The sequence below is a fragment of the Sapajus apella genome, unplaced genomic scaffold (assembly GCF_009761245.1).
Source record: "Sapajus apella isolate SASKATOON/1434 unplaced genomic scaffold, GSC_monkey_1.0 scaffold35, whole genome shotgun sequence".
In the NCBI taxonomy this organism is placed as follows: domain Eukaryota; kingdom Metazoa; phylum Chordata; class Mammalia; order Primates; family Cebidae; genus Sapajus; species Sapajus apella.
Genome location: NW_022436975.1, coordinates 17,511,209 through 17,538,548, shown reverse-complemented (window position 1 = coordinate 17,538,548; position 27,340 = coordinate 17,511,209). Strand labels below are relative to the sequence as shown.

General features: G+C 42.4%; 1 protein-coding gene across 3 annotated transcripts in view; it reads right to left on the bottom strand.

The window, feature by feature from the left end:
- LOC116563579 (serine/threonine-protein kinase Sgk3) overlaps positions 1–27,340 on the bottom strand; it is a 189,868-nt gene that overhangs the window by 148,249 nt on the left and 14,279 nt on the right. The window lies entirely within an intron of this gene.

Below are 27,340 nucleotides of genomic sequence, written 5' to 3'. Positions count from 1 at the left end.
TTTTTTTTGTATTTTTAGTAGAGACGGGGTTTCACCATGTTGGACAGAATGGTCTCGATCTCCTCACCTCGTGATCTGCCCGCCTCGGCCTCCCAAACTGCTGGGATTACAGGCATGAGCCACCATGCCCGGCCGAGTGGGTTGTTTTCTTTCCCATAACACTAGTGTAATTTAGGTTTTATCAGATATCACTTGAAGATAGATGCAAACAACTACTAAAATATTCCCATGTGTATATCATGCTTTAGATTTTGAGGCAATGATTTATGATTTCAGAGAATTTGCCACCAATCTATGAACAAATAAACTGCCAAAGGTTATTAGAGGAACTGGGATCTATGTGTGACTTCCCTAAATTCAGAAGACATTTCCTCATGTCTTCTAAATTTAAAGATTCTGAAAATTTTTAAAATTATATTCAAAGATTTAGCCCCACAAGTATGGGTTCAAGCAATTCTCCTGCCTCAGCCTCCCTAGTATTTGTAATCACAGGCAACTGCCACCATGCCCGGCTTATATTTTGTATCTTTAGTAGAGACTGATTTTTGCCATGCTGGCCAGGCTGGTCTTGAACACCTGACCTCAGATGATCCACCCACTTCAGCCTCCCAAAGTGCTAGGAGTGCAGGTGTGAGCCACCGTGCCCAGTCTAAAATTGGTTTTAAGGGCAAATTTTAAGGCTGATCACTTTTTGTTTTTGTTGTTGTTGTTTGTTTTTGAGACAAGGTCTTTTACCCAGACTGGTGTGCACTGGTGTAATCTCAGCTGACGTAACCTTTGCCTCCCAGGCTCAAGTGATGCTCCTGCTTTGGCCTCCTGAGTGGCTGGGATTATGGGTATGTGCCACCACGCCCAGATAATTTTTGTATTTTTAGTAGAGACAGGGTTTCACCATGTTGGCCAGGCTGGTCTCAAACTCCTGACCTCAAATGATCCACCTGCCTTGGCCTCCCAAATTGCTGGGATTATAGGCTTGAGCCACTATGCCCAGCCAAGGCTGATCACTTTGATTAATTGTATTCACCTATAGCTAGAGATATAGGTTATATCCCCATTTTCCATTATGTTTCCAATTGCTTTTAAATTTAGACTGTAAAAAAAAGGTTGTTGAATGTTCGGCTAGATGTCTAGCTGATATTTATACCTGTATGAAATAGTCCATGTAAATAAATTTTTAAAATAGAGCTTTTTGTCAGACTCTGGGTCCCAATACATTCTTTGAAAATGTGATTCTGCTCATTTAGATAGGGCAAATATTTTGTTCATCTGTTTTCTCTATAGTATAGAGATTTTGAACACAAGTTTTGGAATTGGACAGACCCAGGTTTAACTCCTGGTTTTGCCACTTTCTACTTTGGGCAAATTGTTTCACTTCTCTGAGCACTGGTTTTATCAGTAAACTGGAGATAATACTGATTTTTCCTCCTCAGTAAAACAGAGACAATAATAATGCTAATATCATGAAATTGCTATGAAGATCAAATGAATTTAATAGAATGCCTGGAACATAATATCAAGCGACTGCTATCATCATTATTAGTTCTAAAACACATTAATATGCCAATATTATATATATTTCAACTGTAATAGTATTAAAATGGCCAATTTTTAGGAGTTTTTGTGGTGGCTCATGCCTGTAATCCCAGCACTTTGGGAGGCCAAGGTGGGTGGATCACAGAGGTCAGGAGATCGAGACCATCCTGGCCAACATGGTGAAACACCATCTCTACTAAAAATACAAAAATTAGTTTGGCATAGTGGCTCATGCCTGTAATCCCAGCTACTTGGGAGGCTGAGACAGGAGAATTGCTTGAACCCAGGAGGCGGAGGTTGCAGTGAGCCAAGATTATGCCATTGCACTCCAGCCTGGGCACTACAGTGAGACTCAGTCTCAAAAAAAAAAGTCCTGGGTCAGGTGTGATGGCTCATGCTAGTAATCCCAGCACTTTGGAAGACAGAGGCAGGCGGATCACTTGAGCCCAGGAGCTCAAGACTAATCTAGGCAACATAGTAAAATCGTGTTTCTACAAAGAAAATACCAAAAATTAGCTAGGGGCAGTGGCGCATGACTGTCGTCTCAGCTACTCAGGCAGCTGAGATGGGAGGATCACCTGAGCCTGGGAGATCAAGGCTGCAGTGAGCCATGATTGCACCACTGCACTGCAGCCTAGGCTGACAGAGTGAGACCCTGTATCATAAATAAATAAATATCCTGAAAGAAACAGGAAAAAAAAACATAAAATAAATACTAAAATGTACTTATGTTCAGAATTTTGGAAAATTAGACTGATGACTGATAGAAATATAAACTGTTGACCCAAATTTTAAAGAAACCCAACTACCCAGTCAAATAATATGATTATTTTAGATCATATATTCCAATGAAATGAATGTTTGGTTTTCATCCCCCACTATTCAAAATGGGAAACCTTTTCTCTAAAATGGTACCTTATGTGGGAGCATTATTACTTTTTTATATCATAATAAAGCCCTCTACTATTTGTAGTTCTTTTATCAGAACCTTGGAAGAAGTGAGGGGCATAAAAATACAAGAAATATCACTTCCATTGGGGAGAAAAGTTGATAAAGGCAGTCACAGGACCTGAATGCCTTCTACTTATAAGTCAGCTGGTTAAGGAAGTGAGGGCTGGTATTCATTAGAATGCTTTTTTTTTTTTGGCCGGGCATTGTGGCTCACGACTATAATCCCAGCACTTTGGGAGGACTGAAGTGGGCGGATCACCTGAGGTCAGGAATTCAAGTCCAGCCTAGCCAACATGGTGAAACCCCGTCTCTACTAAAAATACAAAAATTAGCTGGCACCTATAATCCCAGCTACTTGGGAGGCTGAGACAGGAGAATCACTTGAACCCGGGAGGCAGAGGTTGCCCTGAGCTGAGATGGCACCACTGCACTCCAGCCTAGGCAACAGACCAAAACTCTGTCTCAAAAATAAAAAAAGGAATACTCGTTTTATAGCAGGTAAAATGTTAAGTCTAAGAGAGGTAAGAATAATTCTACCAACTATATGGTTACAAAAGCAAAATATTTTGTTTTGTTTTTTTGAGACAGGATTTCATTCTGTCCCACCCAGGCTGGAGTGCAGTGGTGTGATCTTGGCTCACTGCAGCTTCGACTCCCCGGGCTCCAGCCATCCTCCCACCTCCTGAGTTATTGGAACTACAGGCTCATTCCACCACATCAGCTAATTAAAAAAAATTTTTTTTGTAGAGTCAGGGTTCTACTATGTTGCCCAGGCTGGTCTTGAACTCCTGGCATCAAGCGAGCCTCCTACCTCAGCCTCACAAAATGCTAGGATTACAGGTGTAGCCACCTTGCCCAGCCTCACAATGGCTTTGATTCATATTATTTGCATTGCTTTTAGAGTACCTTTTCTCTCATTCTGCTACAGACTCACGTGCTTGAGGGTCAGACACAATAAGTTGTTGCTACAGTTTCTAGCTGTTTATCAGTTGACATTCCAATCGCAACATCCCACAGTATCAAATAAAACCATTTTTGTGGAGAAGATAGTTAAAAACATAATCCTTGGCCAGCCACAGTGGCTCACACCTATACTCCCAGCACGTTGGAAGGCGAGGTGGGTGGATCACGAGGTCAGGAGTTCAAGACCAGCTTGGCCAGGATGGTAAAACTCCATCTCTACTAAAAATACAAAATTTAGCTAGGTACGGTGGCAGGCACCTGTAATCCCAGCTACTTGGGAGGCTGAAGCAGGAGAATCGCTTGAATCCGGGAAGTGGAGGTTGCAGGGAGCTGAGATCGTGCCACTGCACTTTAGCCTGGGCAACAGAGCAAGACCCCGTCTCAAAAAAATAAAAAATAAAACATAATCCTAACCATCAATTGGCTCAGATTGTTATTAAAAGGAAAAGCCTGCTGTAAAAATGGGTAAGAATATGGGGAAACAGAAGTGACTAATTTATTAAATTTTCTTTTTTTTGAGATGGAATCATGCTGTGTCACTCAGGCTGGAGTGCAGTGGCACAATCTCAGCTCACTGCAGCCTCCACCTCCTGGATTCAAGCGATTCTCCTGCCTCAGTCTCCCAAGTAGCTAGGACTACAAGCACACGCCACTGCTCCTGGCTAGTTTTTGTATTTTTAGTGGAGACATGATTTCATCATGTTGGCCAAGCTGTTCTCAAACTCCTGACCTCAACTTATCCGCCCACTTCAGCTTCCTGAAGTGTTGAGATTACAGGCGTTAGCCATCAAACCTGGCCTAAATTTTCTCTCTCTCTCTCTCTTTTTTAGAGACAGGCTCTCACTCTGTCATCCAGGTTGTAGTGCAGTGACACAACCATGGCACATTGCAGCCTTGACCTCTGGGGCTCAAGCTATCCTCCCACCCCAGCCTCCCAAGTAACACCACCACCACCATGCCGGGCTAATGTTTTATTTTTGTAGAGACAGGGTCACCCTATGTTGTCCAGTCTAGTCTCAAACCCCAGGCTCAAGCCATCCTCCCACCTTGGCCTCCCGAAGTGCTGGGATTACAAGTGTAAGCCACCATGAATAGCTGACTATTAAATTTTCTGAGCAAAACAATTTAAAAAAACACAAAACAACCCAAGATACAGTTAGAAAAACTCAAGCCAATAGTAGAGGCTCACGCCTGTAATCCCAGCAGTTTGGGAGGCTGACATGGGAGGATCCCTTAAGCCCAGGAGTTTGAGACCAGCCTGGGTAAAGAAGTGAGACCCCTCCCTCTGTCTCTATAAAAAAAAAAATCAGCTGAGCATGGTGGTGCACACCTGTAGTCCCAGCCAGTTAGGAAGCTGAGGTGGAAGGATCACTTGAGCTCAGGTCAAGGCTGCAGCAAGCTATGATTGCTCTACTGCAGTCCAGCATGGGCAACAGAGGGAGACCCTGTCTCTAAAAACAACAGCCTAATCCTAGCACTTTGGGAGGCCAAGGTGGGCGGATCACAAGGTCAGGAGTTGGAGACCAGCCTGGCCAACATAGTGAAACCCCGTCTCTACTAAAAATACAAAAAAATTAGCAGGGCGTTGTAGTGGCTGAGGCAGGAAAATCACTTGAACCCAAAGTCCAGCCCAGGCGACAGTGTGAAACTCTGTCTTAAACAAAAGAAAACAAAACAAAAACAACCACCAAAAAGTGGCCTGGTGCAGTGACTCATGCCTGTAATCCTAGCGCCTTGGGAGGCCGAGGTGGATGGATCACCTGAGGTCAGGAGTTCGAGACCAGCCTGACCAATATGATGAAACCCTGTCCCTACTGAAAATACAAAAATTAGCTGGGCATGGTGGCATGCGCCTGTAATCCCAGATACTTGGGAGGCTAAGACAGGAGAATCTTGAACCTGGGAGGCGGAGGTTGCAGTGAGCCAAGATCACATCATTGCACTCCATCCTGGGCAACAAGAGCAAAACTCTGTCTCAAAACAAAACAAATAAAACCCTCAGTTGGCCAAGCACAGTGGCCCACGCCTGTAATCCCAGCCCTTTGGGAGGCCAAGGTGAGCAGATCACGTGAGGTAAGGAGTTCAAGATCAGCCTGGCCAACATGGTGAAACTCTGTCTCTATTAAAAGTACAAAATTTAGCTGGGCATGATGGCGAGCATCTATAATCCCAGCTACATGGGAGGCTGAGGCAAGAGAATCGCTGGAATCCGGGAGGGGTCAGTTGCAGTGAATCAAGATCGCACCACAGCACTCTAGCGTGGGTGACAGAGCAAGACTCAGTCTCAAAAAAAACAAAAACAAAAAAACTTCAGATACTCATGGGAACTGAAATTGAGAGCAATTAATGCCGCTTTAGCACAGAGCAAGATTAACTTGTTTCTTTGATTCAGAAAATGGTTCAGCATGTGCTTATTTTGTGGGCTGGGGTACAGGTGAAAGGCCCAATGTTGAACCTCATTTCTTGGGCCAAATTAGCCAAGTTCAAATACAAAACTGAAATGCCTGAAGTTCACATGTGTTTCATAATAAAGAGAAAACTATTTTAACAAAGACTACATTAGGATCAAATTTAAGGCTTTTCGGATCACAGGACTTTCTCACTTTCTATATTAGACTCATGAGAGAAATCAAGGGGAAGTGTTAGGAGATCAGAACACTTAAACTGCTAGCATCAGCTTTTTGATAAAAAGTAGCTAGAAATTATTTTAAATTTCCCTAAGACCATTAATTATCTAAAATAATATTATACTTCCCTATTAGGGAAATCTCATTGTCTTGCAATCTAGTTTTTATGAGTATCAAGAATAAAATATAAATCATTCCTTTTTCTTTTTTTCCTGTATCTCATTTAGATATTCTATTATGTGCATAAACTAAGTCTGTTAATAGCTGACAATAACTTATTTACATAAGTCGTGTCAGCAGTTTCTATGTTCAGAGAATCATATTAGGGTAAGTGGACTCAACCTGCTAGGTGGACTTTGAAGATAACAATTATTTTAGTTGCTTATCAGTGGAGAATAATAGTTTTTCTTAAACACTATTCATTTGGTGACTCAGTTATTTACTTCTATTATGTGCAATTAATGATTGAACCTATTTCAAATGCAAGGGCTTAATAGCCTCTGGCTTAAAGAGGTGTGTTGCTGTTATTTCCTTAACAAATTCTCTAAGGAATCTGTGTCTGGCCCAGCCAGATGTGTCAAAGACTTAAGTAGACCTTAAGGAATTATATCTTCATACACAAGAAGACTCTTTAAATTCCCCCTAAGTTTTCTAGGATAAACAACCCCAGTTCTTTTAACTTTTTCTCTCATTTTTTAAATGTTTTATGACTATCATAGTTTTCCCCCCAATTCTCCATGTTCCTCTTTAGATTTTAGAGGAGATGCCCAGTATGAGACATGGAACTCTTATAAAGGGTCAAGTAAGTCCTTAGTATAGTGAGAGCATTCTCTCACAGTTCTTCAGTACACACTTTTTTCTGAGATGGAGTCTCGCTCTGTTGCTCAGGCTGGAGTGCAGTGGCATGATCTCGGCTTACTTTGACCTCCACCTCCCGGGTTCAAGCAATTCTCCTGCCTCAGCCTGCCAAGTAGTTGGGATTACAGGCATCTGCCACTATGTCTGGCTAGTTTTTCTATTTTTAGTAGAGACAGGTTTCACCATGTTGGCCAGGCTGGTCTTGAACTCCTGACCTCAGGTCGGTCTCCCAAAGTTCTGGGATTATAGGCATGAGCTACTGTGCCTGGCCAGTTCACATTCTTATAATGCAACCTTGTATTAATCTTATATTTAGAATTACATTTCAAAAAGAATTACATTTCAAAAAAAATTACATTTCAACATTATCAGATTTTAAAATGTAAACTCAGCCTCCTTTTATTTCTCAAATTATATTTAAGGAATTGTTTTGATTATCCTATGTAATTCCTTTGCATCTATTTTACTGAAACTATTTCTCCTGGATAATTTTTAATTTCTTCATATTTGCTAAGGCAAATGATATTGAAAGTGGAGAGTAGACATCCAAAGGGTGCTCAAGGCAATCTACTATAAATTCAGAAAGAAAATATTGCATCATTCATTTGTTTTCTCTAAAAAGTAAGAAAGAGACCAGGCGTAGTGGCTCATGCCTTTAATCCCAGCACTTTGGGAGACCAAGGCGGGTGGATCACTTGAGCTCAGGAGTTCAAGACCAACCTGGGCAACACGGTGATACCCCATCTCTACAAAAATATAAAACTTAGCCAGGCATGGTGGTGTGCACCTGTAATCCCAGCTACTTGGAATGCTGAGGTGGGAGGATGGCTTGAGCCTGGGAAATGGAGATTGCAGTGAGCCATCACACCACTGCACTTCACCCTGGGTGACAGAGTGAAACCCTGTCTAGAAAAAAAAAAGAAATTAAACTTTATTATCTAACATAAATGTGACACTGGCATGCTCATACAGTCCTTTGTCCATTATGTCAGAGGTGTGCTGTGCGAGGGGAACTGAGAAGGACAGGCTTTCCACAATTGAAAGGGTTGACTGGGTGCGCTAGTTCATCCACAATCAGTCTGTTGCGGTTTTGTGTAGTACAAGATGTCATTGATGTGGTCGATTTTGTAAAACTAAATCCTTTCAATATAATCTACATAATAGCTCATACTGAGATGGGGAGTGATTGTGAAAACCTTATTTTCTAGCAAAGTATTCAAGATACTCGAGGTCAAAAGCACAGATCCTGGACACATACTGCCTAGGTTCTGATCACAGTACTGCCATCACCAGCCATGTAATCCTAGGAAAATCATTTAACTCTCTGAGGTTCAGTTTCTTCATCTGTAAAATGCAGATAATAGTATCTATTGCATTGAGTTATTCTGGGGATGAAGTGAGTTGATACATATGTATATAAAAATCTCTTAGTATAATATCTACTACCAAAATAAGTATTACACAAGCTCTGGTTGTTATTACTTAAAACAGTATTTGACTAATGGGCCGGCACGGTGGCTCACCCCTGTAATCCCAGCACTTTAGGAGGCTGAGGCAGGCAGATCACGAGGTCAGGAAACCAGCCTGACCAACATTTTTGTTTGAAAAATACAAAACTTAGCCGGGCATGGTGGTGTGTGCCTGTAATCCTAGCTACTCAGGAGGCTGAGACAGGAGAATTGCTTGAACCTGGGAGGCGGAGGTTGCAGTGAGCCAAGATCGTGCCACTGCACTCCAGCCTGGGCAACAGAGCCAGACTCTGTTTCAACAACAACAAAAAAGAATATTTTACTATCGAGAAGAATTATGCATTTTCGCTGACGAAAACTACAAGTGATTCAGATTTGCTTGCCTTTTCTGTGATAATCCCTGTGGGTTGTATTCTGTGTAGTGTATATTAAACACATATACTTTCTCTCTCTCTCCCTCTCTCTCTCTTTCTTTGTTTTTTTTGATGGAGTTTCACTCCTGTTTCCCAGGCTGGAGTGCAATAGCACAATCTTGGCTCACTGCAGCCTCTGCCATCTGGGTTCAAATGATTCTCCTTCTCAGCCTCCTGAGTAGCTGGGATTACAGGCATGCACCACCCTGCCAGGGCTAATTTTGTGTTTTAGTAGAGAAGAGGTTTCCCCATGTTGCTCAGGCTGGTCTTGAACTTCTGACCTCAGGTAATCCACCCACCTGAGCCTCCCAAAGTGCTGGGATTACAGACATGAGCCACTGCGCCTGGCTGTACATTTCCTTTTCAAGTAAAGTTTTAGCAATGAGTGAGAAAGTAACTTCCTTCCTTCCCATTCCCTTTAGTGTAGATGGGTTTTGAAATAAACACTTTGGAGAGAGTATCTTGGAAATATTTACCTCAGTTTGTGACTTAGTTGCATGAGAAACAAATGTATATGTGTGTGTGTGTGTGTGTGTGTGTCCGTGTTATATTAAAACTCTAATATATACATTGCACTGGAATTTTTGAAAATTTTCTACTTGTTTAAATATTTGCCAATTAATGAATTTCAGTGGGTCTTAAAACTTATTTGTTGAAAAAGTAAAAGTCAGTGTCTTTAAATTTGTTTACAGGAATTACTGACTGAGGCTGGGCACAGTGGTTCATGCCTATAATCCCACCACTTTGGGAGACTGATTAGGGTGAATCACTTGAGCCCAGGAGTTTCAGATCAGCCTGGGCAACAGAGAGAGACTCTGTCTCTATTAAAGCTTAAAAAAAAAAAAAAAGAGAGAGAGAGAAGAGGAAAGAAAGAAAAAAGAATTACTGACTGATAGCAGAGAGAATGGAAATTTACTAGTCAAATGTCTTTTCCAAATATCTTTTCAGCTATGACAGCCATTAAAGTGCAGTATTAGAGTAATTAAACTTAAAATTAGACTTTCTAATGACTGTATCACAAAGGGTTAAATCAAGATTTTTAAAAAGCAATAAAGTAAATCCAAGTGAAACCAAAGGCTTTTTTTCTTTCTTTTGAGATGGAGTCTCACTCTGTCACCCAGGCTGGAGTGCAGTGGTGCGATCTTGGCTCATTGCAACTTCTGCCTCCTGGGTTCAAGTGGTTCTCCTGCCTCAGCCTCCCAAGTAGCTGGGATTACAGGTGCGAACCACCACACCTGGCTAATTTTTTGTATTTTTAGTAGAGACAGAGTGTCACCATGTTGGCCAGCCTGGTCTCAAAAGCCTGACCTCAAAAGCCAAGACGTGATCCACTTGCCTCAGCCTCCCAAAGTGCTGGGAGTAACGCATGAGCGCACCTGGCCTCCACGGTTGTTATGAAAAGGAATTAACTTTTTTTTTTTTTTTTGAGGTAGAGTCTTGCTCTGTCACCCAGGCTGTAGTGCAATGGCATGATCTTGGCTCACTGCAACCTCCACTGCCCGGGTTCAAGCAATTCTTCTGCCTCAGCCTCCTGAGTAGCTGGGACTACAGGCACATGCCACCACACCTAGCTAATCTTTGTATTTTTAGTAGAGACGGTGTTTCACCATATTGGCCAGACTGGTCTTGACATCCTGACCTTGTGATCCGCCCACCTTGGCCTCCCAAACTGCTTGGATTACAGGTGTGAGCCACCATGCCCGGACCAGAATTAACTTTTTATTTTATGTTATTTAAAAAATAATTTCAACTTTTATTTTGGATCAGCCTGACCATTATGGTGAACCCCTGTGAAACCAAATACATAGTTTATATGTGAGTGTACATGTGTCAACTTTTATTTATATAAATAGAATGCATTGAAAAGCATAATGTGATTATATGGCTGGGCAAGGTGGCTCATGCCTGTAATCCCAGCACTTTGGGAGGCTGAGGTGGGAAGACTGCTTGACCCCTGGAGTTTGCGACCAGCCTGGGCAACATGGCAAGACATCATCTCTATTAAAAAAAAAAAATAGTAATATTAGCTAGGAGTGGTGGTGCTCACCTGTGGTCACAGCTACTCAGGAGGCTGAGGTGGGAGGATCACCTGATGAATTGGTTAGGTCAAGGCTGCAATGAGCCATGATTGCACCACTGCACTCCAGCCTAAGCCAAAAGTAAGACCTTGTCTCAAAACAAACAAAAAATGCATAATGTTAGTTACCTTCCACATCCCTATTCCTTCATTTGGTATCATCTAAGAATGTAATGTCTAGGCCACGCGTAGTGGCTCATGCTTGTAATCCCAACACTTTGGGAGGCCGAGGTGGGTGGATCACCTGAGGTCAGGAATTTGAGACCAGGCTGGCCAACATGGTGAAACCCCATCTCTACTAAAAATACAAAAAATTAGCCAGGTGTACTGGCAAGCATCTGTAATCCCAGTTACTCAGGAGGCTGAGACAGCAGAATTGCTAGAGCCCCAGAAGTGGAGGTTGCAGTGAGCCAAGACTGCGCCACTGCACTCCAGCCTGGGTGACAGAGCAAGACTCTATCTCAAAAAATAATAATACAATGTCTTTTGTTCTATTCCTTCATCTAATAATTATTTGTTCAGTATCTAGTTTGTGGTGGGTACTGTGCTAGGCTCAGAGAGAAAAAAATTATAAAATATCATCACCATGATCAAATTGCACTTTAAAACATTGTTGGGTACTGGGGTTAAATACCTGGGTCATGAAATAACCTACACAGTAAACCCCCATGACATGACTTTACCTATGTAACAAACCTTTATATGTACCTCCTTCCCCTCACTCTACTCCCAGGCTTTTTTTTTTTTTTAAATACAGAGTCTCACTGTCTCCCAGGCTGGAGTGCAGTGACATGATCTTGGCTCACTGCAGCCTCAACTTCCCAGGCTCAAGTAATCCGTCCACCTCAGTCTCCCAAGTAGCTGGGACTACAGGTGTACACCACAACACCCAGCTAATTCAGACCCTTAAATAGCTAATAATCAGCTAGGGATTGAAATATGAATCTGAATCTGGCCATCTGCACAGTCACTTAGTTTTTTTTTTTTTTTTTTGAGACGGAGTTTCGCTCTTGTTACCCAGGCTGGAGTGCAATGGCGAGATCTCGGCTCACCGCAACCTCCGCCTCCTGGGTTCAGGCAATTCTCCTGCCTCAGCCTCCTGAGTAGCTGGGATTACAGGCACGAGCCACCATGCCCAACTAATTTTTTGTAGTTTTAGTAGAGACGGGGTTTTACCTTGTTGACCAGGATGGTCTTGATCTCTTGACCTTGTGATCCACCCACCTCGGCTCCCAAAGTGCTGGGATTACAGGTGTGAGCCACCGCGCCCGGCCGTTCACTTAGTTTTTATATAGTTTAAGTGACCCATTTATAATGTCTCTTCTAGATATCTGCAAGGCGCTTTTGTGACAGTCATGTGCATATAAATGTTACTGATTGAACAAACATTCCTCTGCAAAGCACTGTGTTAAGACAAAAGGTACAAGGCATAAAGAAGCACTGTGTTTGCAGGGGATTTTAAATCCTTGATATAACACAATGAAAAGTGAGAAAAGCACCTTAATTTTTTCCTTGTACTATGTGGATTGCTTCCACTATTGAATGTATTCCTCAGTACATTACATTTCTATTGCACCATTTCTGCTTTGTGCTGTTTCTTTATGCCTGGTACCATATTGTTTGAAAGTTTTACAGGCATTTTATTTGGCTGCAACCACCTCTTTCAGATTTCATCTCATTACTTGCTATTTCAACACCTCACTGGGATAGATAGCTACTATCTTTCTGCTGAGATAAATCATTTCCTTACTACTTATTTGTACTGAAAAACAAATCATCTGAAAAACAGATAGAGGAAAATACTGCAGAAAACAAAGATCAGGGAAATGAAAATTCTCTATGCCTAAAATGGAATCCTCTACCTCTCCCTAAATAGCAATGAAAAAGTGGTGATTTGAGGTATTCAAGGCAAGAGACCAGACCGCATGATTTCCTGGGGTCATGTTTACTTTTAAACTCTGCAAACAAGCAAACTCAAAACTTACAGTCCTAGGAAGAGCTTATAACCATTTGGGTTTTTTTTTATCTTTTTTTTTTTTTGAGATGGAATTTTGCTCTTGTTGCCCAGGCTGAGTGCAATGGCACAATCTCAGCTCACTGCAACCTCCACCTCCTGGGTTCAAGTGATTCTCCTGCCTCAGCCTCCCGAGTAGCTGGGATTACAGGCATGCACCACCACACCCAGCCAATTTTGTATTTTTAGTAGAGACAGAGTTTCTCCATGTTGGTCAGGCTGATCTCGAACTCCCGATCTCAGGTGACCCGTCCGCCTCAGCCTCCCAAAGTGCTGGCATTACACGCATGAGCCACCACACCCGGCTGGTGTTTGGTTTCTTAAAAGCAAGCAGTACTAACAGTTCAGAAATGTAGGGCATGGGAGCTGGGCATGGTGGCTCACGCAGTCAGGAGATCGAGACCATCTCTACTAAAAATACAAAAAATTAGCTGGGCATGGTGGCACGTGCCTATAGTTCCAGCTTCTCAGGAGGCTGAGGCAAGAGAATCGCTTGAACCAAGGAGGCAGAGGTTGCAGTGAGCCAAGATTGTGCCACTGCACTCCAGCCTGAGTGACAGAGCGAGACTCCATCTCAAAAAAAGAAAAGAAAAGAAATGTAGGGTATGGGATAAAAAGTAAAAAATAGTTACCAAAATTCTATGATCATATAAAATTCAATTCAAAAAAATATAAGTTGCACACTAAGGCAATTTTGTTATTCAGAGAGACAATATGTTTATTTGAATTTTAACTGATTCATAGTCCTTGAACTATTCTTCCCACAAAAACAAAGAATCTAATTTTCATTATAATAATCTTTTTTCCTGGAAAATAGAAAAATACAATTTGAGCCAATCTGAGCGTAGCATAGTGATGAAAAACATGGCTTTAAACAGCCCTGGGTTCAAATCTCACTCCGTTGCTTACCAGCCCTGCCCCAGACACATTTCCTGTTTTTTTTTTTTTTGAGATGGAGTCTCACTCTGTTGCCCAGACTGAAGTTCAGTGGCGCAATCTGCGCTCACTGCAACCTCCATCTCCCAGATTCAAGAGATTCTTTGTGCCTTCCCCTCCCAAGTACCCTGGATTACAGGCATGTGCCACCAGGCCCAGTTAATTTGTGTATTTTTTTTTTGGAGACAGAGTCTCACTCTGTCGCCAGTCGCCAGTCACCAAGCTGGAGTGCAATGGTGTGATCTTGGCTCACTGCAACCTCCGCCTCCTGGGTTCAAGCAATTCTCCTGCCTCAGCCTCCTGAGTAGCTGGGATTACAGGTGCACGCCACCATGCCCAGCTAATTTTTGTAGAGACTGGGTTTCGCTATGTTGGCCAGGATGGTCTCGATCTCTTGACCACATGATCCACCTTCCTTGGCCTCCCAAAGTGCTGGGAATTTTTAAATTTTTAATAGAGACAGAGTTTTGCCATGTTAGCCAGGCTGGTCTTGAACTCCTGAGGTGGCCTCCTTGGCCTCCCAAAGTGTTGGGATTATAGGCATGAACCACCATGCCTGGCCCCATTTCCTAACTTTCTTACCCTCAGTTTTCTCATTTGTAAAAGTAGCTCTTACTTTATAGGGTTGTTGTGAGGATTAAGTGAGATAAACACATAGTAAGGACATAATTCATGGTAAAATTTAAAATTTTATACCAACTACTGTATAAAATGTATTATTCAGTAGTTCCCGTTCTCTGCGATTTCACTTTCCATGGCTTCAGCTACATATTGTCATCTGTGGTCCAAAAATATTAAATGGAAAATTTCAGAAATAAGGCCTTCATAAGTTTTAAATTGCATGCCATTCTGAGTAGTGTGATGAAATCTTGTGCCATCCCACTCTGTCCTGTCCTGAGTGTGAATCATTCCTTTGTCCAGTGTATTCATGCTATATACACTGCCTGGCCTATACAATGTGATTGTATGGGAGAATACATAGTATATGTAGGGTTTGGTACTATCTGCAGCTTCAGGCATCCACTGGGGGTCTTGGAATGTATCCCCTGTGGATAAGGGGAACTATTATGTAAATGACATATATGAAATATATATCCATTATTATAGGCAGATCAATGGCTTCCCAAAGATATCCATGTTCTCATTCCAAACACTTGTGAATGTGTTACATTACATAGCAAAGAATTAAGGTTGCAAATAGAATTGAGTTTTCTAATCAGCTGACCTTAAGATAGAATATCCTTATAGGTTGAATGTAATCACAAGGGTCCTTAAAAGTGGAAGAGAGGTTTGTGCCTGTAGTCCTGGCTACGTGGGAAGATCACCTTAGCTCAGGAGTTTGAAGCTGCAATGAGCTATGATTATGGTACTGCACGCCTGCCTGGCAACAGAGCAAGATCCTTTTTTTTTTTTTTTTTTTTTTGAGACAGAGTCTTGCTCTGTCACTAGGCTGGAGTGCAGTGATGTAATCTTGGCTTATTGCAACCTCTGCCTCCCAGGTTCAAGCAATTCTCCTGCCTCACCTCCCCCTGCCACCCCAAGTAGCTAGGATTACAGGCATATGCCACCATGCCCAGCTAATTTTTGAATTTTTAGTGGAGGACAGGGGTTATCAAAGGTGATAGGCCACCGAGTGCTTCCTGCTGCTTTTTGACTCTATCCAAGACACATTATTTATGTTATTGTCTTTGATCCTCATAACTACTCCTTCATTATTCCCATCTTACAGATAAAGAAACAAGTTCGAAGATGTGAAATAACCTTACCCAAGTCACACAGAAGGAAAGTGGTAGAAAGCTGAGTCCATTTGATTTGAAGCCTATGATGTTTCCAGTGTACCCCAGAACCTCTGGTACCAGTGAGTGCTGCCGGGTGAAAGGCCTTGGAACTAGATGTAGAAGTTACAAACTCAAATGCCTACAGTGCCTGGGAGGCATTGCAGATGCTAGTGTCAGAAGAGGGGAAAGTGAGATGATAAATGGCAACTGACAATGAGTCTCAGTGAGTGACAATACGGTGTGGTGGGGACTATGGAAAAACACAAAGTTCACATCCTCTCTGAAGGAAAGAGCTAGGCCAGGAGCGGTGGCTCACACCTATAATCTAAGCACTTTGGGAGGCTGAGGTGGGCAGATCACCTGAGGTCAGGAGATCAAGACCAGCCTGGCCAACATAGTTAAAACCCCATCACTACTGAAAATACAAAAATTAGCCAGGCATGGTGGCACATGCCTGTAGTCCCAGCTACTCAGAAGGCTGAGGTAGAATTGCCTGAACCCCTGGTAGGCAGAGGTTGCAATGAGCCAAGATCGTACCACTGCACTTCAGGTGGAGTGACAGAGCAAGACTCTGTCTCCAAAAAAACAAGAAACAAAAGAGTGTTAGCAGCTGATTGCTGCTATGTGGATGCATAGGCCCATTGTTGCCAGATCTATTACTTTTTCAATAAAACCTAGCAATGCCCATTTTTATGTGAAACAGCATAATTTCAAAATGCTAGGAACTAATTCAGACACTCCTAGAACACTGTGCAGGGCAAGTAAATCACATCTATTAAGCAAATTTGCCCCATTGGCTGCCAATTTGAGACCACTAGTATAAACCATAGGAATCCACACTGACCCAGGGAATGGTCTGAAGTCATGCTAGAGAGAAGATGTAGAAAGATTGGACTAGATTTTCATTGTGCTCCTTGAGTAGAGAAGGTGCCCTACTCCAAGGACACGGGAGGCTTCTTCCAGGGCATTGAGGCACCTCAGAGAAGAGATATGACTTAACTTTTCCGCAGAATCTTTTCAAGGAGACGTTATCTAGCCAATAATTAAAGCAACTCTAAACATTAAGACACATAGCCAGGTGCAGTGTAATGCCAGCACTTTGGGAGGCCGAGGCGGGCAGATCACCTGAGGTCAGGAGTTTGAGACTAGCCTGGCCAACATGGCAAAACCCGTCTCTACTAAAAATACAAAAATTAGCCAGGTGTGTTGATATGGGTCTGTAATACCAGCTACTCGGGAGGCTGAAGCAGGAGAATTGCTTGAACCCAGGAGGCAGAGGTTGCAGTGAGCTGAGATCACACCACTGCACTCCAGCCCAGGTGACAGAATGAGACTACATTTCAAAGAAAAAAAAAACATATTAAGCCACTTGTTATTTTTCCCTTTTCTCTTTGTTAATGCAGTACTTTTGAGCAAATGTTCATTGACAGATATATCTGCTATCTTTCTATATGTAATAATTAGTAACTAGATTATATTATTTTAAGAGAAAACAACTTAACATGAATCCAATTTTATGTATATGCAAAAAAGTTAACATATCACACATCTGTAGAGTAGGAAGAAATAGCATGACTTTGAAAATATCTAGTTATTCAAAATGGTACAATGACAAAAAAAGAAGAGTAAAGTTAAAACTTTTGGCTGGGGCCGGGTGCGGTGGCTCACGCCTGTAATCCCAGCATTTTGGGAGGCCGAGGCGGGTGGATCACGAGGTCAAGAGATCGAGACCATCCTGGTCAACATAGTGAAACCCCGTCTCTACTAAAAATACAAAAAATCAGCTGGGCATGGTGGCTCGTGCCTGTAATCCCAGCTACTCAGGAGGCTGAGGCAGGAGAATTGCCTGAACCCAGGAGGCGGAGGTTGTGGTGAGCCGAGATTGCGCCATTGCACTCCAGCCTGGGCAACAAGAGCGAAACTCCGTCTCAAAAAAAAAAACAAAAAAAAACAAAAAAAAAACTTTTGGCTGGGCGCAGTGGCCCATGCCTGTAATCCCAGCACTTTGGGAGGCCAAGCTGGGCAGATCACCTGAGGTCAGAAGTTCAAGACCAGGCTGACCAACATGGTGAAACCTCGCCTCTACTAAATAAAAACAAAATTAGCTGGGTGTGGTGACACATGCCTGTAATCCCAGCTACTTGGGAGGCTAAGGCAGGACAATCACTTGAACCAAGGAGGCAGAGGTTGCAGTGAGCCGAGATTGTGCCATTGTACTCCAGCCTGGGCAACAAAAGCAAAACTCTGTCTCAAAGGGAGGGAGGGAGGGAGGAAGGAAGGAAGGAGAGAGAAAGAGAGAGAGAAAAAAAAAAAAGAGAGAGAGAAAAAAAATGAACGAACCAGAAACTTATATCCATTTGAAGTAAAAAGCTCTGATTTGAGAAACAGAAATGAGTGGAAGAAAGAAACACTTCAGGATGAGTCCAGGTAGGAGACTGGGAGTTGTAGACAGGGCATCATTCTTACCATCGTGATTTTTCTCCGGCAAAGCTCTGCAGCCCTGATATAGCCATGGAGGAGGCAGACAGCTGGATTGAACCTGACTTGGGAAGGTTTAAGAAAAGGAAGAGGTGACAGAAAGGCAAGGGCATGGGGGACTTGTACAGGTAGAGAGTGAAGTTAACAAAAACTTATGATACATAATTGCACCATTACTAATATTTTATATTTTAAAGTACACTGCAAGTTTCAAAGATAGACTATTTAAAAAAATAGACTTTTTAAAAGCAGTTTTAGTTTCACAGTAAAACTGAGAAAGTACAGAGATTCCCCACTTAAATCCTTGCCCCAACACATGCACAGCCTCCCTATTTATCAACATCAGCACCCAAGTGGTACATCTGTTGCAATTGATTAACCTACACTGAAACATCTTTATCACCCAAAGTCCATTACAGTATGGTTCTCTGTTAGTGTTGTACATTCTATGGGTTTTGACAAATGTATAATGATGTATCTGTTACTATAGTATCATACAGAACAGCTTCACTTTGTGTGTGTGAGTGTGTGGGAGACAGAGAGAAAGAGAGAGACAGGTAGGGTCTCAAGTGTAGTGGCTCAATCATAGCTTACTGCAGCCTCAATTTCCTGGGCTCAAGCAATCCTCCCACCTTAGCCTCCAAAGTAGCTGGGACTACAGGTACATGCTGCCATGCCCAGCTAATTTTTGTATTTTTTGTAGAGAGGAGGTTTTGCCATGTTGCCCTGGGCTGGTCTCCAACTCCTGAGCTCAAACAATCCACCTGCCTCAGCCTACCAAAGTACTGGGATTACAGATGTGAGCCACATGTCTGGCTTAGTCTTGCTATCTTAAAAATCCTGTATGTTTCACCTTTTTCAGAATGTCAGGTAGTTACAATCATACAGTATGTAGTCTTTTCAGATTGGTTTCTTTCACTTAGCAACATGCAGTTAAGTTGTCCCCTGTGTCTTCTCATGGCTTGCTAGTTCATTTCTTTTTAGCGCCAAAAATATTTCATTGTATGGATGTACCATAGGTTATTTATCCATTCACCTATGTCCTACCAGGACATCTTGGTTGCTGCCAAATTTTGGCTATTATAAATAAAGGAACTGCTATAAGCATTCATGGGTAGGTTTTTTGCAGATAAACCATTTTTGCATACACAGTCTGAATACAGATGCAAATTTTCTCAATCAAATCCTAAAAAGCCAAGTATAGCACACTGAATCAAAGTGTATATCAATATGACCGGAAGAGTTTATCCTTCAAACACATAACAAAGCAATAAAAACTCTAATATGATGTTAGGAATAAAAAACTCTTTAAACTGATGATCTCAACAAATGTTTTGAGGAATTAAACTGTTTCATCATCTTCCTTATCTTCTCTTTGGCCCATCCATCCCTCACCCTTAACACAGCCAGCATGATATAGTGGGTCAATAGACTCTGTAGCGAGGTTATGTTTGTTTCTTTTTTTTTCCTTTTTTGTTGTTGAGACAGAATCTCACTCTGTTGCCCAGGCTGGAGTGCAGTGGCACAATCTTGGCTCACTGCAAGCTCTGCCTCCTGGGTTCAAGTGATTCTTGTGCCTCAGCCCTCCACCTCTTGAGTAGCTGGGATTACAGGCACATGCCACCATGCCTAGCTATTTTTTTTTTTTTTTTTTTTTTTTCAGATGGAGTCTTGCTCTGTCGCCCAGGCTGGAGTGCAGTGAGTGGTGTGATCTCGGCTCACTGCAACTTCCGCCTCCCAGGTTCCAGTGATTCTCCTGTCTCTGCCTCCTGGGTGGCTGGGATTACAGGTGCATACCACCATTCCTGGATATTTTTTGTATTTTAGTAGAGATGGAGTTTCACCATGTTGCCCAGGCTGGTCTCGAACTCCTGAGCTCAGGCAATCCACCTGCCTCACCCTCCCAAAGTGCTAGGATTACAAGTGTGAGCCACCATGGCTAGACAATTTTTATATTTTTAAGAGAGACGGGATTTCACCATGTTGGCCAGGCTGGTCTCCAACTACTTACCTCAAGTGATCTGCCCACCTCAGCCTCCCAAAATGCTGGGATTACAGGCGTGAGCCACCGTGCCCTGCCACTTGTATTTCTGTTTGTATTTGTTTGTTTGGGGCTCTGGCACTTAAGAACTGCCTGATTTGGGCAAGTATACTTAACATCTTTGTGCATCTCCTTCCCATCTATAAAACAGGGACTTTTAATAGTACCTACTTCATGGATTAAATGAGTTTATATCTATAAACTCTTAGCACAATACCTGGAACATATATGTTTGTTAAATGAAATGAATATGTATGTGGATCTCATGTGTGAATGCTGGTCTTGCAGGGCTGTACACAATTCTGATAAAGTTGCCTTGTTGAGTCAAACTATCAGGTCTGTGATTTGATTTTGTCCTACTTACAGGTCAAACAGCTAGCCTGGGCTGGGCTTGGTGGCTCATGCCTGTAATCCCAGCATTTTGTGAGGAAGGTGGATCACGAGGTCAGAAGATTGAGACCATCCTGGCCAACATGGTGAAACCATGTCTCTACTAAAAATACAAAAATTAGCTGGGCGTGGTGGCATGTACCTGTCATCCCAGCTACTCAGGAGGCTGAGGCAGAAGAATCACTTGATCCTGGGAGGCGGAGGTTGCAGTGAGCCAAGTTCACACCATGCACTCCAGCCTGGCAACAGAGTGAGACTCTGTCTAAAAAAGACAAAAAACAAAATAAAACAGCTAGCCTCTTCCTGGTTTGTGAATGCTGGAGGAAGACAGGAGACATCTATGCCAGAGAAAAAGAACTTTGTTATTCGCAGTGCAGAAAAAAAAAAAAAAAAAAAAAAAAAGGCATGCCCATCAGAATGTTTGTATCAGTTCCTCTTGCCCCCAAATCCCAAGTTCCACAGGAGTGACATGCAGGAGCCAGACAGTGGGTTTGCACTGCAGCTGATGAATAACAATCTTAGGGAACCCACTGCTGTTATAACAAGCAGTGAGATTAGCCTGCTCTTTGTCCCAGAGGGAGATGTTACCTCATTCCTCAAGATTGCTCACCGCAAACACAACTATAAGAAACGGCTTGGATCAAGGATAATGTGGCTGAAAGCCTGTAAGGTGGCCCTTAATGGTTCTTGCCTCCTGTAATTCCTCCAGTTGACTGTGGGCTAAATTTATTGACTCACTTCTAACTAACTGAATATGACACAATTGATGAGAGATTGCTTTAGAGATGAAGTTATAAAGACTGTGGCTTCTGTGCTGGGCATCCTTTCATCAGCTGCCATGTTGCAAGCTGCCTTATGGATGGACCTGCATGTCTAGCCAATAATCAGTGAGGACCTGTGGCCCACCAACAGCCATGTGAGTGATCATCTCAAGCCTCGAGGTGACAGCAGCTCCAGCCCACACCCTGATTGTATCTTGTGAGAGACCCTGAGCAGAGGCACCCAGCTAAACTACATCCAGATTCCTGACCCACAGAAACTGTCAGAAAATAAATGTTTGTTGTTTTAAGCCCCTATGTTTTAGGGTAATTTGTTATGCAATAATAGAAAAGTAATAAAAAGAGTCAGGGCTTACATTCTTGACACTGTGAGGCAAGACACAGAGACCCACAGATAACCATCTCCCAACAACAGGGTAAAGCTAGAACTTTAAAGGTCAGCAATGCCGTCTTCCCAGAAGAGGCCTGAAAAGCTTAGGGCCCATCATCGAGGGAGGAGGCAGATACTGAGCTGGAAACTAGAATTTAAAAGAAAGCTGGAACTGGTCTTACCAATCCTGGAGCTCGTTTTTGAAGAATTTAGCTTGCTTGGGGACATAATGCAGGTTAGGAAAAGGTGTCTTCTGCTTTGTGCATGTAGTGGGAAGCAAGGTAGAAAGGAATCCTTTTACAGTGTCAAATGCAAATGTCTACACTGCATTCAGTGAACCAAATTATCTAGTTGTATATTACTTCCTGCACTCTTTGCATTCTATTTGCCTGCAGCCCCTTGTAGTTTTTATTTTTTATTTTGAGACAGAGTCTTTCTCTGTCACCCAGGCTGAAGTGCAGTGGTGCGATCTCAACTCACTGCAACCTCTGTCCCCTGGGTTCAAGTGATTCTCCTGCCTCAGTCTTCCAAGTAGCTGGATTACAGGTGTGCGCTGCCATGCCCAACTAATTTTTGTATTTTTAGCAGAGACGGGGTTTTGCCAGGTTGGCCAGGCTGGTCTCGAACTTCTGACTTCAAGTGATCTGCCCACCTCAGATTACAGGCACAAGCCACCCAGCCCCACCTGTAAAGTTTTTTTAAAAAAGTTTCCCTTGTCTAATCTGTACTTCAGGGAATGAGTCAAATGTTTGAGCCTCAATAATAAAGGGGAAACAGTGCCCTCTGGAGGCCATAGTGGCAATGCCCAGAGACCAAGAGACGGGAAGCCTGGCAGACAGCAGAGTTCTTTACAAATGCTGAGAAAATATGTCATTATACTGAAAATCTTTTTTATTTAAAGCCTTTAAGAAATTGGTGTAGATATTTTAATAAATTGGTGTGGAAGCTTTCTTTCTTTTCTCTTCTCTCCTTCCTTCCCTCCCTCCCTCCTTCCCTCCTTCCTTCTCTCCTTCCCTCCTTCCTTCCTGTCTTGCCCTGTCAGGCTGGAGTGCAATGGCACAATCTCAGCTCACTGCAACATCCGCCTCCCGGGTTCAAGTGATCCTCCTCCCTCGGCCTTCCAACCAGCTGGGAATACAGGGGCGTGCCACCTGCCCAGCTAATTTTTTGTATTTTTAGAAAAGATGGGTTTCACCATGTTGGCCAGGATGGTCTCATTTCCTGACCTCGTGACCCGCCCACCTCAGCCTCCCAAAGTGCTGGGATTGCAGGTGTGAACCACCGTGCCTGGCTGGAAGTTTTCTTTCTTAACACAATAAAGAACTTTTTGTTTTACACACGGAGATTTGACTTAATGCTTAAATGAGGGCCAGACAGTCTAATAATGAAGAACATGGGCTTTGGAATTTGACAGGTCTTCCTTTTGTTAAGCGTGTCTTTGGGCAAGTTGATAAATTTGTCTGAGACTATTTCTTTATCCGTAAAATGAGGACATCTTATTGGGCCACAGTGAGGATGAAATGAGATTTAGCACCTGGAAGCACTCAGTATTTGAAAGCTGCTATTATTATTTACTATTACTACTACTATAATATTAACAAGATAAGGGTGTTCTATATAACCACAGGTACTTATACTATAATATGTGCTGGCAGTAGAATTTTCAGATAAGAAGTTGTTACAGAAGATGTAAGTTAGAAAATTAGCGGAAAGGAGGAATTAGTGAGCAAGAAGACCCAAGGCTATTTAAGAAGGTATAAGGAAAAACAGACTCCTTAAAAAATTTCTGTCCAATATGTAAACTGTATTCTTACAAATACATAATTAACACCATTAGTCTATTGGATAACTGGTCAAAGGAGATGAAAAATCAGTTTTAAAAGTATGTTATCAAGCAGCCTACTTATTAGTTAAGAAATCCAGACTGGGTGCGGTGGCTCATGCCTGTAATCCCAGCACTGTGAGAGGCTGAGGCAGAGGATCACCTGAGGTCAGGAGTTTGAAACAGCATGACCTACATGGTGAAAACCCATCTCTACTAAAAATACAAAAATTAGCTGGGCATGGTGGCGGGCGCCTGTAGTCCCAGCTACTCAGGAGGCTGAGGCAGGAGAATTGCCTCAGGAGGCAGAGGTTACAGTGAGCTGAGATTGCAACATGCCACTCCAGCCCAGTTGATAAGATAAAAACCTCTATTAAAAAAAAAAAAAAAAAAAAGCTGGCTGCAGTGGCTCACACCTGTAATCCCAGCACTTTGGAAGGCCAAGGCAGGCAGATCATGAGGTCAGGAGATTGAGACCATCCTGGCTAACATGGTGAAACCCTATCTCTACTAAAGATACAAAAAATTAGCCAGGTATAGTAGCACATGCCTGTAATCCCAGCTACTTGGGAGGCTGAGGCAGGAGAATCACTTGAACCTGGGAGGCAGAGGTTGCAGTGAACCAAGATCATACCACTGCACTCCAGCCTAGGCAACAGAGCAAGACTCTGTCTCAAAAAAAAAAAAAAAAAGAAAGAAAAAAGAAATGCAATATAAAGCAACTTTCGGTCTCATGCACCTTTTAAAGTTTCAAAATGTAATGAAAAATGAAAATAACTGGTATTGGGGAAGACACAGGAAGAGGCATTGACCTTGGAACATGACACACTTGACTGCTTCTTACTAGCTGCGAGAGCCAGTGTAAGTTATCTCCCCTCTCTGTGCCTCAGTTTCCTTATCTGTACAAATAAGAAAGTTCAGGCCGGGCGCGGTGGCTCAAGCCTGTAATCCCAGCACTGTGGGAGGCCGAGGCGGGTGGATCACGAGGTCAAGAGATCGAGACCATCCTGATCAACATGGTGAAACCCCGTCTCTACTAAAAATACAAAAAATTAGCTGGGCATGGTGGCGCGTGCCTGTAATCCCAGCTACTCAGGAGGCTGAGGCAGGAGAATTGCCTGAACCCAGGACGCGGAGGTTGCGGTGAGCCGAGATTGCGCCATTGCACTCCAGCCTGGGTAACAAGAGCGAAACTCTGTCCCAAAAAAAAAAAAAAAAAAAAAAAAGAAAGTTCAGAAATATGTTAAAAATCCCATTTATTATAATCACAACTATAAATATCCTAAAACAAAATTAATAAGAAATATCAAAACCCATTTAAAAAGGGAAGTATCAAAAAAAAGGGAAGTATCTTCATATCAACCTATAAATTATATGCAATTTTTATTAACATCCAAATGGCAATTTTCAAAAGTTGATTCTCTAGTTTATTTGGAAAACAAACATTTCAAAACAGCCAAGAAAGCTCTGAAAAACAACTGTGACCAAATAAGACTTGGCCTATGAGATATTAAAAAGAACTATGAAACTAGATTGTAAGCAGGGTAGAATGGTACTGACCAGGAAAAGACAAGTGGAGCAGTGAGGTGGAACAGAAACCACAAAGTAACTCAAGTTCATACATTTAAGATTTTATACACACTCAAAGTAGCACTTCAGATCAGTGGGGAAAGACTGACTTATTCAATAAACAGCACAAGGATAACTGGCTATGATGTTTTCTGGCGATTTGAGTGCCTATTCAGTTAAATGAAATACTTATCTAGTTCTTACTACATTAAAAGCTCTATGCTAATAAGCACAGGAAGTTAGAAAGATAAATAATGTGATCCCTACTCAAGATATTATATTTGGCCAGGTGATGTGGCTCACACCTGTAATCACAGGACTTTGGGAGGCTAAGGCGGGTAGATCACCTGAGGTCAGGAGTTTGAGACCAGCCTGACCAAAATGGTAAAACTTACTATCTCTAAAACACAACAACAACAACAAAAGATACTTATATTTTAGTGGAGGGTATATATATGTATACAAGCAAATATAATATTATATAAGCAAATATAATATAATACAAGGCAGGGTATGATGAATCCAAAGAAATATAGGAATACTAATTATGGGAGTGACAAATTATCAGTGAAGATGGTGGGGAGGTCACCCACTGACTACCCAATTCATCCCAGACACTACGCCAAGGTTCTGGCCGTATTAATGGCCAGTGTCTGTCCAGTCTGGTCCTCTAAACACTTGTCTGTTATAGGGATCAAGGAGGAGTGGCTGAAGCCATAGTAACTGGCTGATTGACAATTCAAGGATCCTGGCTCCTAACCCTCTTTCATCTCAAAGTAACTAATGTGTCTCTGTAAAATGCTTCCTAGTTTAAGGCCTGATCCAATAAACACACCCAGAATTACCCAAACTTTTAATTCACTGTCTCAAATACAAAGAAATGATAAACGTTTCAGGTGATAGATACGTCATTTACCTTGATGTGATTATTATACATTGGATATTATGGCTCAGAAAAGTTAAATGATTTCTGTAGTGGCATACAGCTGGCAAGTGGTACAATCAGGATTAAGCCCAGAATGTATGAGCACAAATTCAATGGATGGCCGGCATGGTGGCTCATGCTTGTAATCCCAGCCTCTGGGAGGCCGAGGTAGGCGGGTCACCTGAGGTTGAGAGTTTGAGACCAACCTGACCAACATGGAGAAACCCCATCACTACTAAAAATACAAAAATTGGCCGGGCATGGTGGTGCATGCCTGTAATCCCAGGTACTCAGGAGGCTGAGGCAGGAGAATCACTTGAACCTAGGAGGCAGAGGTTTTGGTGAGCCAAGACTGCACCATTGCACTCCAGCCTGGGCAACAAGAGTGAGACTTCATCTCAAAAAAAAAAAAAAAAAAATCAATAGAGGACAAAAACCCCATTTTCTGTAAATATACAATGGCTTTGAATAATCAAATCAGTAAATAGTTCAAAATAATTAACATTAGATGGATATTTTAAAATCATTTTATTTTGTAATAATATTCATACAGTACAACCTGTTGAAGCAACAAAGCTAAAAAACCCAGTGATCTAATTCTAGTTCCCACAGGTAACAAGAGTCTCTACTCCACTGGCAACAGTGAGGTCTTGCTATGTTGCCCAGGCAAATCTAGAACTCCTGGGTTCAAGTAATATACTCACTTCAGCCTCCCAAAGTGCTGGGATTACAGGCATGAGCCATCACAACTGGCCAATTTTTTGAAAAGTCTGAAATTAGGTCAAAATTTTGAAAAAGTTACAGCAATTATGACAACCTCAATTATAGGTAAATGGGTATCATATTAACTCCTTTACATTTTAAGTATTTCATTATTTCAAAATAAAAAATATCAAGCAGAGCAAATTGTTTATGAGAGGAAACCTCAGAGGAGATGAGATAGTCAGACGGTAGAAGACTTTCTTTCAGGAAACTGAAACCAGGTGCCCTCAGGTGGCTGCAGAGGGAGTGAGAGCTTAGCACCCCCTCTCCCCTGGAGCCTAGTGGCCACATGCAGATAACCAGCTGCCCAACTCTTCAGGTCTGACCTGGCATTGTACTTATCTATAACTGGAAGTTCTTCTCTGACAGGGTAGATTAATAAACATTAAAACACAGGCTGGGCGCGGTGGCTCACGCCTGTAATCCCAGCACTTTGGGAGGCCGAGGCGGGTGGATCACGAGGTCAAGAGATCGAGACCATCCTGGTCAACATGGTGAAACCCCATCTCTAGGCCGGGCGCGGTGGCTCAAGCCTGTAATCCCAGCACTTTGGGAGGCCGAGGCGGGTGGATCACGAGGTCAAGA